This window comes from Pseudorasbora parva, chromosome 4 (genome assembly GCF_024679245.1).
Source record: "Pseudorasbora parva isolate DD20220531a chromosome 4, ASM2467924v1, whole genome shotgun sequence".
In the NCBI taxonomy this organism is placed as follows: Eukaryota; Metazoa; Chordata; class Actinopteri; order Cypriniformes; family Gobionidae; genus Pseudorasbora; species Pseudorasbora parva.
Genome location: NC_090175.1, coordinates 38,911,059 through 38,922,738, shown reverse-complemented (window position 1 = coordinate 38,922,738; position 11,680 = coordinate 38,911,059).

Genomic DNA, 11,680 nt, shown 5'->3' with positions numbered 1-11,680 from the left:
TTTTCAGTCATATTAGATGTCTCAATAAAGATTTGTGTTACAGTATATTAACCAGAACCATTTAAGCTCTTACTCCCAATTTTCTGTAATGATTGTAAGCTTTTTTTATTTCAATGTTGTGACCATAAATACAGAGTTCTGTCATGAAGCAGATGGTGTAGGCTAATGGCTTCTTAACTCAACCTGCTTGCAATCACATCCTTCTCTATAGGGCACAATTGATTGGTTCCTGCTTTATCAGCCAATGGGCCTTAGCGGTGCAGCGTGCTTTCAGAAACCCTCCACCCTCTCCAGCTCCACCTTTATAGAGCTGCTGTTGGTAATTACGCTATATTTAACAGCAGAAGGATGTCTAACTTGCTGAAAGCTGTGTGCCATGTATGTATTATAAAGGCCCGTACTTGCTCTGCAGCAACAGCTAAAACAGAGATCATTTCACATTCGCTGATTGGACTGTTCAGCAATGTCAAGCATGGATCAATGTGCTGAATGTGTGGGACCTGTGGCACTTAAGTGGATTGACATGAGATGTAAATGTTTGTATGATGTCTTATTCTATTTTTGCAGCATGACGTGTCTTATGTGTATTATGAATTCAGCTAAATGTTGTATAGATGTGTAAAACCATTAATAAGAATAGAGATGTAATATTATTTTCACATAATTATATGTTTAGGCATAGAATTTGATAACAGTTGAACTTATCCTGATAGATGATTTCCATATCCCATTTTTCATGTGCTCCAGGTTTTGGCACTGCAATTCAAAGCTTAATGAATCAAATGGGAATCATATTTTTTTATGAATTACAAGTTTTCCGAAGCAAAATATCTTGACATTAGGAAACAAGTTCAGAGAAAATCTCAACCACGATCTGAGGCAGACAATCAGACAGTTCAGATAAACTGAGAACAAAGACCAGTCAGATATGATCAAGCTAAACAGCTCTGAGATACAGGAAGTTGCGTTGCCATACAGGAAGTTTAATGAACCTTTAAGATCAGATAGATAAGATAGATGCCAGGCCCTTCTACACCTGGTTACATTTTATTCAATTCAATCACAAGTGGACGATGATAAATATAGGAGTAAATGTGGTCTATATCATTTTGAGCTTTTCCACTTTCGACCACTTCCGAACATGCATTAGACCCGATTGTATGCTCGTATGGTCAAATGTCTTTAACTTTTTTCCCCTCCAGCGTTAAAAAAAAAAAAAAAAAAAAAAGTTGCCAGCCACTGACAGGTTTTTTGACCTTTTTCCCAAAAATGTAATAGCCCATAGAATATTTTGTTAAATGAATATCGGAACATGCAATATATCAAAAGAAAGAGCTGACCCTCTTCTTTTAAACAAAGAAAAAAATTCTACCTTTTATTCTAGCTTCACACATTCCTTTTTTATCAACACTTTAATATGGGTAAGTCTAATAAAAAAGCAACATTTTAGACAAAAAGCTGAGAAAATCAGAGATTCTGTACTCATTCAGAAGATGCGCAAGTGCTCCCTAGCGTCTGACAGTGAAAGTGCGGGAACCCGGAAAATTCTGCTTTTGGCAGGGAAGCGTTTTCTCACAAATAACTGAAAATTCCGTGTTTGGTGGGGAAAGAGTTAAGCGTGCTAGCTAGGAAGGATTTCAACTTTGTCGACTGGAGACCCAATTTTGGTTTGAAAACCAAAAAAACGTACCAACCAAGCACAATGTTCTCTCATCATTCCTGATTTGTAGCACGCACAAAAACAAAACGAAATAAATGAAAGTTTATTTCTGCTCTCCGCAGTAACCATGCACATTCACATTATTAACAAAACTAATAAGAAGGATTACATGGTATTCTTGTGTTGTATCACAAATAAATTAAAGATATTTCATCCCCCCACCTTTAAAACGAATGCTTAGTTTAGGGTTTATTATTAGTTTTCATCTCCTTATAAAACACACACACTAAAAAAAGAATGCAACATTTATTTAAAAATGTTCAAATTATTCAAAAGGCATTGCTAATGTTGCCTTTTGTGTTTCAAAGACTTAAGTTTTATCTAAAGTACTAAATAATGTTTTTCACAACACACATTACATGATACATTCGCTCAGCTAAAGACCTGCTGTGAATGATATATATGAATTGAAATGATTTATACTGTCAACCTTTAATGATCACATTTTTTTCACATTATTTCATGGTTATCTTTTTTATGCCACGGTAATGTGAGTACCAGTTAATCATTTTTGTGACATTTATCATAAAGACTTATATATTTAGTTATTGGTTATCCATGTTAATCTAAATTTATTCATTGTCACTTCACATGCTGACCCAGCTGAACAATAAAAAAATTTAAAAGCAAAAAAAAAAAAAAAAAGAGATTTTATGATGAACGGGTTCATTTCATTTCAGAGGAAAACCATAAAACTATATAGATCTAAACTGAGGGAAAGGTGTTTCAGATTCAAGTTTCATTTAGGCAAATCACATAACAGGTTTCCCATTATTTGGGCATTATTAATTCTGCTGACAAATTCTTGCAAAACAGGTCCTTAATTACTACTAACTTAAATGTAAAAAAAGATTGAATGCCTTCCTGATCCACATGAAGTTGACTCATTAGTCACCATACATCAAAGATAAATGTTCTGTCTTAAAAAAAAAATTCATGTACATGGTTTAATCTAATATGAGACCATAATATGAGAATACATTTACTGTTTCTAATGCCAATGTACAATTTAGACCCTGTCCCAAATGGCACCCTAAACCCTCACGGTCTTCCTCTGAGTCCGCACTTTACGCCGTAATACCGCTCTGACTGTCGGGTAGAAGTCCTCTGCGTAGCTCGCAAACAAGTGGGCTCAGCTGAAGTGCGGATCGAGGGCGCATAGCAGCCGCAAAGGGAGCACTCACGAACACCCTTCCTTAAGCTTAAATGACGAATGGGACACCCTACGGTCTTGTAGACTTAACGGACACGTGTATGCAGCAGCCATTGTAAGTCCACAAAGCCGAATGAAGCTGAATGAAATGTGCTATTTGGGCCAAGGAAAGACTCTTACCAGCCACTTTATTATATGCACCTGTTCAATGGCTTGTTAATACAAATATCTAATCAGCCAATCACTTGGCAGCAACTCAATGCATTTAGGCCTGTAGAGAAGTTCAAACTGAGCATCATAATGGGAAAGAAAGGTGATTAAAGTGACATTCATTGTGGCATGGATGTTAATGCCAGATGGGCTGGTCTGAGTATTTCAGAAACTGCTGATCTACTTAAAAACCATCTCTAGGGTTTACAGAGAATGGTCTGAAAAAGAGAAAATATCCAAGCAGCAGTTCTGTAGGTGAAAATACCTTGTTGATGTCAGAGTAGAATGGCCAGACTGATTTGAGCTGATAGAAAGGCAACAGTAACTCAAATAACTTGTATCAACCAAGGTCTGCAGCGAAAAACAGGAAACTGAAGCTACAGTTTACACAGACCACGCAAAACTGGCTAATAGAAGGTTTAAAAAACATCACCTGGTCCAATGAGTCTCGATTTCTGCTGCAAAATTCAGACGGTAGGGTCAAAATGTGGCATAAACAATATGAATCCTTTCTGCTTTTTATCAACGTTCAGGCTCCTGCTGGTGTAATGGTGTGGGGGATATTTTCTTGGCACACTTTGGGCCCCTTAGTACCAATCGAGCATCATTTTAAAGGTATATAGTATATAGTAAATAAAATAGCTAACTATATCGATTGGGCGCTTTATCTGAATGCTGCAATTATTATTAAAGTATGATTTTAAAATGCTATTGTTTATACTTTACTCGGTGGCCTTAAAATGATTTTAAACTTATTTATTTTTATATTGTTTTGAATTACCATTATGCGTGAAATATAACATAAATAAACTTGTCTTGCTGGTGTGTTTTGCCTGCTTTCTAACTCATGATGATGATTGATGGTTGAAAACAGATCAAATAAATTGTTTCCACTGAGAGCAGCAGATGAGGGAGATGAAGAGCCGCTTTCGCACTGTCGTCTTGCACACAGCTTAATGCTTTGCAGATTTTGTTACGCTGTTTAAAATGTATTTGAAAAGTTATAATTAAGCAATAAACTCGAGTGTCACTGATATCCATCGCTTTTGTACCCTTGTCGAAGACCCTTCACTAAAGGGGGATTATGATGACAACTGCTGACATGTCTGATCCCAATCTAATCTTGTCATTTCCTGTTCACTGACACTGTCAATAAACAGCCAAAAAAGTAGGCTACTAGATCCACCCAGAGGAGCTGTGGTTTTTGGTATTGCAACACTTGGATTGTGTGCTCATTTGGATTCATTATTGCAGTTGTTTAACTGTGTTAAACTGTGTTAAAGTTATAATTGGAATGCAGCAGCGTTCCGTTATATTGTGTTCCATTTACTTTTTCTGCGGTCTAAAAAACGCAGTTCTTTTTTTGTAAGGGTGTGGACACGAGCATAGGAATGTTAGAGTGCATAAGTGATGCTAAGAACTCTGTTATCTCAGTAAGACTCCTGTTCCTTCCTTTGTTGTTCCTTTACACAAAATCCAAGCTCTCTCTCTCTCTCTCTCTCTCTCTCTCTCTCTCTCTCTCTCTCTCTCTCTCTCTCTCTCTCTCTCTCTCTCTCACACACACACACACACACACACACACACACACACACACACACACACACACACACACACACACACACACACTCTTAACTCTGCTGGCTGCGAGAGCTCTAGCAGCACTGTTATGATTCTGCCTCTGATATCCTGCTGTTGGCGTTTCCATGGTTACTCTGCATTTCCTAAATCCTAAAGAGAATGAAAAATGGAAGTTAGATAAAGTTTAATAAGCGAGAGATTGCATAGGGAGAGAGTTAGGTATAGCTCACCCCCATCAGCATTTACAATAAAGACTGTTGACCCTTTGTGCTCACAGAACACTCCCCGTGTGCTTTTGCACCTGTTCAGAAAGACCGGAGGCTAGTTTAAGGCTTAAAATATGCTAAACTTATTAAGGAAAAGACTTAAAATATTACTTTTGCTCTACTTGGTTGTGTGGCTATCACCAGACCAAGCTCAAACTTTTAAGATTGAACATTGGTCTGGGGAGTCTGCTCTGTATTTTCTACTGCACAAGAGGCATGATCAACGGGCATAGTTCAAATGACTCTGCGCATGATTGGATAGTCCTTCAACCAATCAGACCAATAGATGCGTGATCAACGGGCATAGTTCAAATGACTCTGCGCGTAATTGGATAGTCCTTCAACCAATCAGACCAATAGATGCGTGATCAACGGGCATAGTTCAAATGACTCTGCGCATGATTGGATAGTCCTTCAACCAATCAGACCAATAGATGCGTGATCAACGGGCATAGTTCAAATGACTCTGCGCGTAATTGGATAGTCCTTCAACCAATCAGACCAATAGATGCGTGATCAACGGGCATAGTTCAAATGACTCTGCGCGTAATTGGATAGTCCTTCAACCAATCAGACCAATAGATGCGTGATCAACGGGCATAGTTCAAATGAATTCAAATGTAGGGCCCGCCTAATCGTCCCATTGACAGCTTACGATTGGTGGGTAAAGATTTCTTGTGCATTTCAGTGAGGCAAAGTAATTTAATTTCAATGTACCTTTATCTGACTCCATTTTATCATAACCTCGAATTTAGGCTGGAATGCCAATTGGTTATTAGGTCATTTGAATAACATTTTACCTACACATTTGATTATTAAATTTAACTCTTTACTCTTATTGTATTCAATCATTCATTTGGTTCTCAGGTCCTCGCACCGGCCGTTATGCGGGTCCCGCAATAACAAACTCGCCAGTCTGATCATTCACCAGAGATTATGGCTAAAGTTATTTAACAAAGTTGTCCATGCTTACTATTGTTAAAAAGTACCCATGTAGCCCCTTGCAATCGTCTATATATCAACTTAGTTAAAGCTTACAGTAACCAGAGTAAACAGTAACTAGAGGTTATGGCCAGCACCATAAAATAATGCCGTATTATCTCAATAGTATTTTATATGGCCCCCTATAGTGCGACTATAAGTCAGAACAAATCCAAATGTAACAATGTATTAACAGTCAGGTAAATGTATAATGCAAATTACATAGATAATCAATTCAAAGATAATCAATACATAACATCAAATGCTCTGAAATAAAGAGTCAAAGATGCATGCCTGATCTGAAAATGCCCAAACCTCCTGTAACATCTCCTTAAATATTAGACCAAGACAGAACCCTTTTTTAAATGGAAACATGTTAACAATGTGAATTTACATTAAAGGGTTAGCACCCAAAAATGAAAATTAGATGTTTATCTGCTTACCCCCAGTGCATCCAATGGGTAGGTGTGTCTGTTTCTTCAGTAGAACACAAATGAAGATTTTTAACTCCAACCGTTGCTAGGGTGAATAGGTAACAAGTCTATGAGAGGAAAAAAAAAAAAAAAACATGCTTAGGCAACGTGCACCAAAACCCTGCTGCTCCTGACGACACATTGATTTGTTAAGACACGAACCGATCAGTTTCTGTGAGAAACCGAATAGTATTTATGTTTTTTTTTAAAGCTCATATCCCGACGAGTCTCATCAAGTTTCCCCATCGGCTGTAACTTCCGTTTTCTGATGTCAAATAGCGGTGCGATTATAGACATACATTATGTAGATGCCTCATTCAACCGACCCGGGCAGGCACTAATGAGGAATCTATATATATCTGTGAACGCTGCGTTTTTTTTACCTCACCTAACGGAAGTTACTGCCGATGGGAAAACTTGATGAGACTCGTCGGGATATGAGGTAAAAAAAATAACAAACACTGTTTGGTTTCTCACAGAAACTGATTGGTTCGTGTCTTAACAAATCAATGTGTCATCAGGAGCAGCAGGGTTTTTGTGCACGTTGCCTAAGCATGTTTTTTTGTTCGTATGTTTTCCTTTCATAGACTTGTTACCCATTCACATGATCATATGACTGGCACACAGCAACGGTTGGAGTTAAAAATCTTCATTTGTGTTCTACTGAAAAAACAGACACACCTACATGTTTGATGCACTGAGGGGAAGTAGATAAACATCTAATTTTAATTTTTGGGTGAACTAACCCTTTAATCACTGTCCCAGACGTGTCCTGTTCAACACTGTGAAGCTGCTTTGAAGCAATCGTCATTGTAAAAGCGCTATATAAATAAAGTTGATTGATTGATTGATATTTTACACCTTCCTGGGGACAGAGGATGACTTGCATGATCCACTGCAAGCCAAATATCTCTAAACCTTTATTACCTTTTGGTTTACTTCTGTGAGGATGAGACCTTTGTACCGGTCGCACTGAGGCATTTCAAATGAGACCAAACATTTATAACACTGTATGATACTTGTTCACATTAAACCATATAGATTTTTGTGTGAATTTCAGGTGATCTCAGCAAGAGAGAGAAGAATTGGGGGGACAGGGGTCAATAGAGAAAGATGTCGATTAGGATGATACTGAGGTGAGACTTGCATATCCAATGGCGATGTTAATTTTAGATTACACAGTTCAGATGTTAATTTCCAGAAGGTGTCCTTTTCTTCTCGGGGAGTGATCGTTTCCTCAATCAGACAGCCCGGCATTTGCTAGTTTTGGTAACACTTTACAATATAGGTGCACTAATATGCATTAATTCATGCTTGATTAATGCACAGATAATTATGAGTTAATGTATTACTAATGGTGAACTAACCCATTTATTAATGATTACTGAATCAGCAACTAATGCAGATTCGACATGATTAATAGATTAAGTAATCATTCAATTGTTATTAGTTAAATATGTCATAATGTATTAATTCCTTAATAACATATCATAAACTAATAACGTGTTAATTACCACAAGGGGTCAAAGCCATGCATTTCAACTTTCAGTTGTCTGCTTTAATTAATCACTAGCTAATGATTTATAAAGGTGTCATTGTGTTATGACTTTACTTGTTGGGACACATGACTATTAACAAATTGATTAAGTAATATGTAATTGGGGTTATGGGTTTTGAATTAATTTTGAATCAGTTAATAGTCATGTGCCCCAACAAGTAAAGTCATAACATAATGATACCTTTATAAATCATTAGCTAATGATTAATTAAAGCAGACCTTGGCTTTGACCCCTTGATGTAATTAATACATTAATGTACATTATTAGTTAATATAATATGTTATTAAGGACTTAATACATTATGACACATTTAACTAATAACAATTGAATGATTACTTAATTTATTAGTCATGTCGAATCTGCATTAGTTGCTGATTCAGTAATCATTAATACATGGGTTAGTTCACCATTAGTAATACATTAACTCATGATTATCTGTGCATTAATTAAGTATGAATTAATGCATATTAGTGCACCTGTATTGTAAAGTGTTACCCTAGTTTTTTCCAGGCTTACAGTCCTTCAACCAATCAGACTACAAGAGGAGTGATCAACGGGCATAGTTCAAATGAGTCTGTACGCAATTGGATAGTCCTTTAAACAATCAGAACAATGATCCATCGCTTCTGTATCGGTCATTGCGTTAAACCCGGCAGTAACACGCCATGTGGATAAGCCGGTATGTGATTGGTCCCCACAAATGTTACAGAAGCATAATAGAAAAATGTACAGGTTTCCAGCCTGAGCTGCAGAGCGAAATCAAATCACCGGGCTGGGTTTACCCAGTCTATCTTGGGTTAATGATGGTTGATAACCATAATATAATAACTATAAGTTTACATTTACTGGCCAAACTGGAAAAAATTTAGCTAAAGAAATAATCTATGATACTATTTTTGCCTGATTTCATTAGTGATATTGGGGGAAAGTAAGTACACCCCAAAATGCTATAAATTAGATAACAGTCTAATTTAGGCTGACACTCAATAGGGGGTTTGGTAGTTTGGGACCAAATGCTGAAAATAGTGATAAACTTATATTTTCCAACAAATAAAATGTGCTAGTCTGATTGTTCTTATAGTCACCACTAACTTGTCTAAAATGTGAGAAAATAGAATGATAATATCTGCATAATGAATGACTATGCTGTAGAAAAATGTATTCCAGATGAAAGGTTTTGTCCTTGTGATAGTGTTATTTTCTAGATCATAATTTGTCTGTTTTTTAGCTCACACAATTCACACATCTACACACACAAGTAGCAGAACACCTCAGTTCTTTTGCAAAATGAAACACTTCATTTGAAACTTTACAATAATTGATCAAAACCCAATTTTGACACCGTATGGCACACACAGGGTTCATACAATCTGATTCTGTTTGAACACTTACACACTGCTGTGCTCAAACTTAAACACTTGTAACATTTATACTTTTCTAAGGCTGTAGTCTGGGTTTGATTGTTTATTTCAAAGATATTTTTAGATTAAATTAATATCTTCTTCTTCTTTCTTTATTTATAAAGCACATTTAAAACAACCAAGGCTGACCAAAGTGCTGTAAAAGGCAATATACAGAAACAAGATAAATATTATAAACAAATAAATAAAGAAAAGATACAAGGCAAAAACACTGAAGTGTTAAACGCTATAATAAATGAGTGTTCTTTATGTACTGATTTAAAATTAGAAAGAGATGACACCGTTCTGATCGAAATTGGTAGGCTATTCCAAAGTTTTGGGCCTGCTATTCCAAATGCTCTGTCCCCTCTATGTTTCAGTTTAGACCTGCGAACCGTGAGAAGTCCAAGATCCTCGGACCTAAGTGACCTTGATGGAATATGCATATTTTAGCCTGACAAGCCAGACCCACATCAAGATGCTCACCATTGGCAGGGCTCAATCTGAGGGGCGGGATAAACGGTTGTCTTTCAGACTCCTTCTGCACTCAATTGGATATCGCTACAACCAACCAGAGCTAGAAAGATTAAACATTCGCCGTATCCGGTCGGCAAAACTCAGAACACATCTTCCCTTCTTAAGAAGGACTTCAGAGCCGTTATTTGTTCTTTTCTCAGAGAAAAGCTTAACTCCACACACAGAAAAAAGGGTGTCAAAATTGTACCTTTAGGGGTACAACAGCTTGTCACTGGGGCAGTACCCTTAAAAAGACATCTTTGTACCTTTTTTTACTCCTAAAAGGTGCATATTAGTACCTTTGAGTACAAATGCGTACCTTAAGGTACTACTATGAATCTTTTTTGGTAAAAATGGTACAAAGTTGTTCTTTTAAGGGTACTGCCCCAATGATAAGCTGTTGTATCCCTAAAGGTACAATTTTGACACCCTTTTTTCTGTGTGCAAGTCTTCCAGAGTCGCGGTCAAAGCTGATTCGAAAGACCGCCGTTCGCCAGTTTTTGTGTTTACTAGAAGCACGTAAGCGCAACTCTGCCGTCATTATGTTAAGCCCCGCCCACCGACTCTATACACGATGTGATTGGCCTGACCAGAGTTTGGTGTTTACAGCTCAGAAGTCTATTGAGAGTTGCTAGGCGACACTCGCTGCAGCTAGGGTGCGTCTAGATTTCTAGGCTATGCATATTTAGCATTTCAGAAAGATAACCAGGTGCTAGGCCATTTAAAGATTTAAAAACAAGAACTAAAATCTTAAAATGTATTCTCAAATTATAACTGATAGCCAATGCAAGCAAGAAATAAGTTTCAACTACCTGTCAACAGCCTGGCCGCAGCATTCTGAACCATTTGAAGTCGCTCAATGGAAGAATGGTTAACTCCATAATACAGTGAGTTACAATAATCGAGACGTGATGTCGTAAATGGTAGAAACAGGATTTAACAACAGAATTCATTTGTTTATCAAACCGAAGTCCCTAGTCAAACAAAACACCAAGGTTTTTTGCATAGGGAGTAACATGGGAACTTAGTTCACCAAGGTCCAAGTTCCCATGGTAATAAAAATCACTTGGACTGAATATTATCACCACAGCCAAGAAGTTTTGCGCAAGCCATAATTTCAATTCCTGTAAACACGCTAGTAATACAGAAGAATAATTTAAATGGGGAAATTTCGCTTAAAAGGTATGTACAATTGAGTGTCATCGGCATATAAGTGAAAATACACACCATATTTATGAAAGATTGATCCCAGCGGAAGCATGTATTACCTTGTTTATAATATATTGACCAAACATGGCACACAAGTCACAAGACCCGTACTGCGCATGGATGAAAATGTATTTCTCTCCACATTAAATAATCATCCATGCATTTCCAAACTTGAAAACCAGAACATATTGCAAATAGAATATGGTACATGAACAAAAAATATTTGTGGAGATAAAAAGCAGGAAGTAAAAACCCCTAAGCATCACCTCTTCGCCTAGCTGGATCTGGCCATTACACTTCGTCCACATCACAGGCCACGTCATTTTCTCTTTTGCAAGATAGCAAAGGAAGAATCCCCTTGAATTGCGAATCTTCTCCAGCTCCTGCATCAATTAGGTCACCTCATATTCCATGAGGGATATCTGACAGAATATCCACTGCCATGCCAAAACCTCCTCAATGGGGTTAAGGAAGGGAGAGTACACGGTGAGACTTGGCTTTTGGGGTTTTGGACCAGAGCAGATCAGTGGAAAGATATATTGTCCCAGATGACTATGTTTCTCATCTGCATCCATTTGGTCTTCTGCTATGACGAAGTTGTGAAGTATGTCTAAA